At 52.1% G+C, this 7,581-nt stretch overlaps 1 long non-coding RNA gene across 1 annotated transcript in view; it reads right to left on the bottom strand.

The window, feature by feature from the left end:
- Positions 1-128: 128 nt before the first annotated feature.
- Positions 129-7,581, bottom strand: part of LOC124413931 — a 65,443-nt gene continuing 57,990 nt past the window's right edge. Inside the window, exon 4 of the long non-coding RNA XR_006929907.1 lies at positions 129-621. This is a non-coding gene — a long non-coding RNA (uncharacterized LOC124413931). The remainder of the gene's footprint in view (positions 622-7,581) is intronic.

Genomic DNA, 7,581 nt, shown 5'->3' with positions numbered 1-7,581 from the left:
CCCGGCCCTTCGCCTTCCTTCCCTCCTTCCCCTACTCGGCTCCAACGACGACGTCGCCGTCGCCGCCTTCTCCTCCTTCTTCTCCTTCTTCCCCCTGACTGCCGCCGCCGCCGCCTCCTTCTTCTCCACCCCCCTCCGACGACGACTTCGCTTCCCTCCTCCTCCTCTCTCCTCCTCCTTCTCCTGCCGCTGCTGCTGCTGCTGCCGCTGCTGCTGCCGCCGAATCGAGGTCTGTTCCTCGTCTCTTCCTCGCACCTGCTCGCGACGCCGACCCCTGGGTACCCGGCTCCCTGCGTCGTCCCCCTATTTCTTTCCCCACTCCTCCTTGCGGCGGGGGGTCGACGCTTGCAGCTGGTGGTGTTTTGGAACTTTGTGTCGTATCGTTAATGTCGTCGACTCTTGATGATTCGACCCGATCGGGATGATCGCTGTTGTTTTTATTGTTGACGACGTCGTGAACCGGGCGGGAGGTGTCGCTCTTATCTTTTGGCTTCTCCTGCTCCCGCCTGAGAGCTGCATCCTTGCGGAGCACGCCAGAGGGCTAGTTCGCCCCGCGGCTCACCCTTTCCCTCGCGCCTAAATCTACTCCCGTTTTTCTCTATTTGGCTTATCCAGGTCAGTCTGAAACAGCCAGAAAACAATTCACCTTTCATTAATCGAGTCAAATCACATTTAAACCACAGTTCAGAGGAAAGAAAAATCATCTATATCTACAGTTTTATAACTTTATTCATTCCACCCTCATCTTCACGCACACCTTGTGACCATAAGAAACTTTCCCTTTGCCCGCAGCGATCTTTGTTCAGAGTTTATCTAGACAAGTTTCTATCGCAGTCGAGTCGTCTGACGACGTACAGTCGGACCTTACGGAATTGCACAAGTACGATCGATAGTTTGCGAAAGAAAAAAATAATTGATAGTCTCGTGCGCGCTCGTCCTCGAGCAGCTCAGACTTTGCGGGGGGTCTCACGGTCAAACCTCAAGGGTTGGCCGCTGCACCTGAACACTCAGCAACACCGCCAGTGTGCATCAATGATTCATGGAAATCGCAGAATAGGTACGCAGTGGGTAAAAGCCGCGGCTTTAATTTCCAGCGGATTCCTCTTTTCTCCTTTTTCCTTTCTCCTCTACTCCCCATACGTTCTTTAATTTTTCTGTTTACAACGATAGAACCTCACCGCACGGCTTATCTCCTCCCGCTTCCCCGTCAACCCTCACTCTCTGTATCTCCTCTTTAACGCGCTACTCGATCACGCCTGTTATATCTATCGAAGGCTGCAGCTCGCCTACTCGGAACGACTTTCAATTCCCGCGACGCACATATTCGCGTCAACCATGGCAACTTGCAACCGCGATTAGATACCCATCGTCCATATCACACAAGCTAACTAAGTAACTAACTAACTAACTGACCAACTCTCGCGGTTTTATCATATCCTGGGAACCGCCTATTCAAAGATCCACTCCGGCAGACTGCCCGCCTTGGATCGAGGCTTCTTTCCAAGGTGCTCACACAGCTGAGGTCCAACACCTGCCAGCCCCCTTTACGACGAAGACTAACGCTCCAAAGATGCCAACGTGGACCAGAAAAACCTTCGATAACGAGATGCCAAACGTTTCATCGTCCAATACCGTCAATAATCTATAATTCTTCGATGTACCTTAACTGTACCAACGAACATCGATGCCACACTGAGCCATAGCAGGTGATATTATCAGGATACAGAGCATGTGTGAAACGCCTCGATGACGAAAGGCGGCATATGGCTCGAGGAAAAATTTCGTTGCCAGATAAGGCTGGCCGGTTCACTTGGCCGTGGTGGTGGGTGAGGCTCGGCTTCGAGGGGGTTCCAAGCGCTCCCATGCGCGAGACAAAAGGTATGTGTGTGCTGCAGGGTGACACCGGAAGCGGACTCAGGAACCGAACCTACGCCTCCTTCCCTCTCTCTAGCCTCCGTTACACAGCGACACGTCGGAAGGAAGTAAATGTGAAGGTGGGTAGGTAATTACCCCGGGCGATTCGGACTCCAGCCACCCGCAGTTCTGCGTCCGGTAGAGTCCGATATCTGCAGACTTCGTTGACGCCGACGAGCGACGACGCCACGGACCGACGAGCAGAGAGGCAGGTATAGAGAAAACTAGGTGTTCTCCTCATTATCCGTATGTAGGTATGCACGGTACCATACGCGGTTCTGTTGTTGTTCTGCATCGTGCAGAACGAGCCGGAGAGAAACGACAAAAAAGAAAAAAAGGAAAAAGAGAGAAGTGAACAGAAACGATGCCGCATTTATTTATTGTCTTCTGGTTATGCCTGAGCTGCTACTTTGAGCCGGTCGGTACGATGAATAATACCGCAGAGATATAACCGGTCGGTTTTTTCTGACAGAGAACGAAATCGGCATCACAGGGAGCGGCCCATATATGCGTCATGGGACCATCGACGTTGACAACCAGACGAGTTGAACAACCCAGCACTTACCTCTCGCTGGAGTTCAGAGACTGTAAATGATGGTCACGATCATCGTAATCCTCGAAGCAGTATTCATTAAAACGAATTGCACGTTTAGCGCCGCAGACGTGGATGTCGAGTTTACTTTTCAGCGGTTACATCTTACGAGCAAGTATCTTGGAATTAATTGCTGGGAGAGTCGGAGGAGCCGCGGCTGGTTTTCTGGTTAACGTCGTTCTAATTAGGTAATTGGGTCGACGTTACACGAGCTTCAACGTTAGAACTATCATCAGTATATATACGTGTGAAAGAACCTTACCGAGCATAAGCTATGGGAAGAGGAGCAGCATGAATTCCAACCCTGGTCTGCGCAGGCACGGCTGATACCGGAACTCGGAACTCACGCGATCGGTTATGACCATCATGGGGGGGAGGGGGGGGGGGGGGGGGGATAGGGGGAAGTTTGCCGTGCATGCAGGTAGCGCCGAGATGGACGCTACTAAGCAATTACGACTCGGTCGTATGTACATGCGGTTCAAACGCACATGTCGACCCTCAGCAGGCTGCCGGAGGGCGCACCCCACATGGCGTTCCATCGGCATTTTATCCGCCCGTACCCCCCGTAGGTGTCATGTGGTCGATGCGAGGTTCGCAGGGGGTGCAGGTATGGGAACCAACGCGGGGGCATCAGTCCATGTCCTCCACGATCACGTGGAATCGCCGTTCCTGCCACCCCCTTCGGGGTGCGTAATCGCTCCTCAACGCTCTCAACGATCAACAGCTGATTGTTATGCTGCTGGCAACAATTACGCGCAGTGGAAGTTGGTACGCGGTGCACTGGAGGACAGGTAGGTTGGTTGGTTGGTTGGTTGGTTGGTTGGTTGGTGGGTACCAATGAAATGACCACACACTGTGAAATGCACACGTACCTATGTACCTAGAGTACGACGACATATATATGCAGACACACGCATTACCGGCGCATTCAGACCCGATATGCAACAAGTTGACCGGTGTCAATTGATGCGTTATTAATTGGCGGTTAATCGCGTTAATGTACTGACCTAGCTGCTGCCTGCCGAACGGCCGACCGGGGAATCCCGCTCTATCAACTACTCTGTTTTATTATTATGTGCCGCATTCAAATCATTTTAATTCATTGGCTCTGTGCCAAATGCGTATATACTCGCCTAGATCACACCCACGCGCAGCCTCGGCTCGTTATCTCGATAATATGGGTAATTTACGAGCTGTTCAACGCCGTTTTATAATTCCAATTGCAGGGGGTGTGATTTCAACTTGTTTCAGAATCGCCGAAGTTGGATGTTTGGTGAGTGTTTTCACTATAATGGTGCAAAACAAACCAAAAGTTATACAATGTTCTACAAGAGAATATAGTTTGTACAGAGATAAACTTGAAAGTAAAAATTTAATCTAGGATCAGAGGCTAAGTTTTTAGTTCTTTTGCTGATTTTGAAAAAATTTCTTTAGATCGTAGCTGTAAATATTTCTCCAAAATTTATTCCCATGACTTCTTAGTCCGCTGTGGGAAAGACGTCTGTGTATAATAATACCGAGTTCCTGGCGTCGTTCGAAGGGTGCAAAAAATCCTTGGTGAGTAATCCCGTCTCTTTCTATTTCTCGCGACAGCTACCGCTAAGAAACTCGGTTCAACGGTCCTTGCCCTCAAAGGCGTAGGGTGAGAAAATGATCGGTTCAAAGTTGCCCCGTAAGTTCGAGATGAAACGAGGCGATGTGAACTCCTCTTTGATCGCGTTTCATCCGCGCTGTCAAAACAGCGTTGCTGAGAGATATCGGTGCCGAGGAGGATTTGAACGCTCGATCAGCGCTCTTTTGACGAAAATTCTCAGCCCAAGGATCCTCCGCGTTCGACACCCTTGGCTGCTGCGAGTCGCGAGGGGCCCCCTCGAATCGTCGTCGTCGTCTTGTTCAGGTGGTTCCTCGGCCGGGTGGCTGAGGGGTTTAAAGGGCCAGCCAGGTAGGGTGCTCGGCCCCTCGGCTTTAAGATCCTCAACAGTCGGCCCGGTAGCCGAAGAACCGAACGGCCGGTTTCTTGAGGAGCGCGTGCCAGCTGCCTCGACGATGCGAGCCTGCAGGCGTAACCGACGCCGGTGGCTTCTTAAGGTCGGTGGAGCCATTGAATTCAAACAGCGTCAGCGTCTTGAAAGGAAGGGGCGGTTGACGAGCCAACGTCTTAAAGTCCAAAGACGGTTGGTTACCCGAGTTCTTACGAGGCGAAATCGGCGCGGCGTTTCCCCGTTGGCATCCGGCGTCCTTCTTGGCTGGCTGTTGGGCGTCGAGCGTATCGGCAGCATATTGGCATCGTCATCGGTGTTACGCCGCCGGATTACGAGCCTGGAAATTATCCTTGGTAGGGTATCGTGGCCGTGAGCCAGGGCGACATTCTAGTTCGATTATTATTACACCCGCGTCCTGGACGATGGAATGGAGAAATCGCGGCTTCTAATTGCGTCCAATTGCCAAGGTTCACCCCGAGTGCTCTGGCTATACGGCTTATTGCAGTAACGGGCGACGACGACGTCGCTACTTCCAGAAGACGTTTTCATCGAGCCTCGTATGCACTGCCGCTTCCTGATGTGCTGCGCCGGGTGGCAGATGTGGGTACGTGCAGCAGGAGGCCCAGTGGTCGTCCGATCATTGAAGCCAATCAGGCAGTGATTGACCGTAATGGACTTGCGTCTTGTCCCCCATCCCAGGGGCGCTCAGCTACGGCCAGGAGAGCCAGGTCGACGTGGCTCTGCACTCCCGGTCCCGAACGCCTTGGATTGGGCACCAGGCAATCACTTCGCGCAAGTGACTAGGACACAGGATGAAGGCTGTGCCGGAGAGTGAGTGAGTGAGTGAGTGAGTGAGTGAGTGAGTGAGTGGCCGGTGGTATGATAATGAGGAAGGTGACTTCCGATGACGACCCGTCTCATCTGGCGACGCACATGCTCGTGTGTGTACCACCGATACACGAACACAGATAAAGACGCGACGATCGTTCGTCGAAGAGCGTTCCTTCTCTCTTCCCAATTCCGACGACGACGACGATGATTTTCGGTACAGGATTCCGTTGTCCGGAGGTCGAAAGGTCGAAGCTATTAAAAGCAATCGACGACGACGACGACGACGACGACGACGACGACGACGACGACGACGATGACAGAGTCGAGAAATTGGAAGATTGGATTTTAATGCTCCGAGATGGGGGGGCCATTCGCGCAAAACCAGCCTGCTGGAGTCAAGCGCAGGTGAAATGGTCCTCTGGTACCATAACGACGCTATGATCGGACGATTGTGGTTCTGACGCACCCAGGATCTCGCGCTGCTGGGGCGGTAATAGCCTGCCTCGTGCGTGTGTGTATACGCGCGCCCTAAACAAGCTGTTTAGACGACTTTAAGTTAACCCGAATTGACTCAATTGGATTAACCGCGCCCGGCGACACTTGGGAACAAACGTTTCACTCCGCGTGGTCGTGCATTAAACGCGAAACGCGGCGATTCCGCGTCACCGAAAACTGCTCTGCGTGTGTATATATACATACATATATATACAATTATACATGCTCTATATGTATAAACTGAGATGATGCTTCTCATGCAAATTATCGCGCTATATACGTATTACGTGTGTAACCCCGCGTTAAGTTTGTTTTGTCAACTCTGACGCTGATCTCGTTTCTCGTGCGTTTTTTTTTTTTTCTTTTTACTCCCCATCCTCCTTTTTTCACGCGAATTGAGCTGGTTAACCGAATTGACTTGCTTAAGCAACGCTTCCGGAAATGAAACCAGCCTCTATACTCGCGGCTCGCCCGATGCGCGAAATTAGTAATCAAGAACCAGGATCATTGTCGTGTGGGTATATGTATAATTGTTCGAGAAAGGGGCCACTGTTATACATTCATCACTCCGTGAGAAGATAACTATTAAGTATTCTCTCCGGAAATGACCAAGGATATCCAAAGTATATCTTTCTACCAAAAGTAACCCATCGTCAGCTGGACCGTGATGTTTACGTACAATTCGATATGAAAATACGAATTTCGGATACACTCGACGGTCCAACTTTCTTCCGATGATCACCTCGACCTTGATAGAAATTTATATAGCATAGAACCATCCGTGAAAGTGTGCCAATCGAATCGTAACCGCTCTTCAGGGTAAAGCAACGAATAAGAAGTACTAAAAACTGGTCCGTTACTGGAATAAGTGGCATCGGGGGTTCGGATCACTCGAGTCAGGTCGACGGTTTCCCTCATTCCTTCAATCAACGTCAGTCGGGGAGGCTGGTGTCTAGTGTTTGCACGATGCAAATACTCGTCGAGACGGGTGAGAGGCGCAGGATCCCGACCGAGGCCGAGGTACGGGGAGTCTGATCTCCCATCCTGGGCCGATACGCCATGCCGACGACGACGAGGTTCGGGTCGTTCGTCGTTTGTCACAATCATCCGGAGATCGGGTCGAAACCCGCGGGACTCGCGAGTGGCCTCAACAAGTGTTCCGGCGGCGGTGGTGCTGGTGGTGGTGCTGGTGGTGGTGGGCATCGGCGCAACCTTGGAACGAGAGGCGGGGGGCAGAGAGGGACGAGTAACTCAAGACGTGCCTAAGTGAACCTTCCGGCCGCAGCGTGATGATAGCCCTGAGAACTAACCCGACCCCCGGATACGCGTTGCGAGAGACCGTGGCGACGAGGCTCTCCTGTACGAGGAGAGAGAGAGAGGGGCCTCCTCTACTCGGTGTCGCAACGTCGTCGTCACCCTGAATATGCGGTTTTCTCGGTCTAAGTTCGCGGCTGGGGTCCCTCGGTGCTCCGTAATCACCACTTCCGGGTAATCTTAGGAGCCGGTCGATGCGGCCCCGATTAAGCGGATATATACGTATATCGGGCATCGCCGGGGCGATCATTGTCTATAAATCCAAGGCGCGTGTATATAGGTTCGCTGCTCCGCTCCTGATCGTTGGTAATAACATGTTTGTCATCCGACAGGCAAAGTGCCGCGCGCGAAGACAAATGGCATCTGTCGATGTGACTAGCAACCACCCCCCACGACGTACCGCCCTTAAATGTCCTTTCGGGCGTTTTAAGTGACGCCTTCTCGCCTCGCCGC

The sequence above is a fragment of the Diprion similis genome, chromosome 13 (genome assembly GCF_021155765.1).
Source record: "Diprion similis isolate iyDipSimi1 chromosome 13, iyDipSimi1.1, whole genome shotgun sequence".
NCBI lineage: Eukaryota > Metazoa > Arthropoda > Insecta > Hymenoptera > Diprionidae > Diprion > Diprion similis.
This window is presented reverse-complemented; position numbering and strand designations above follow the sequence as displayed.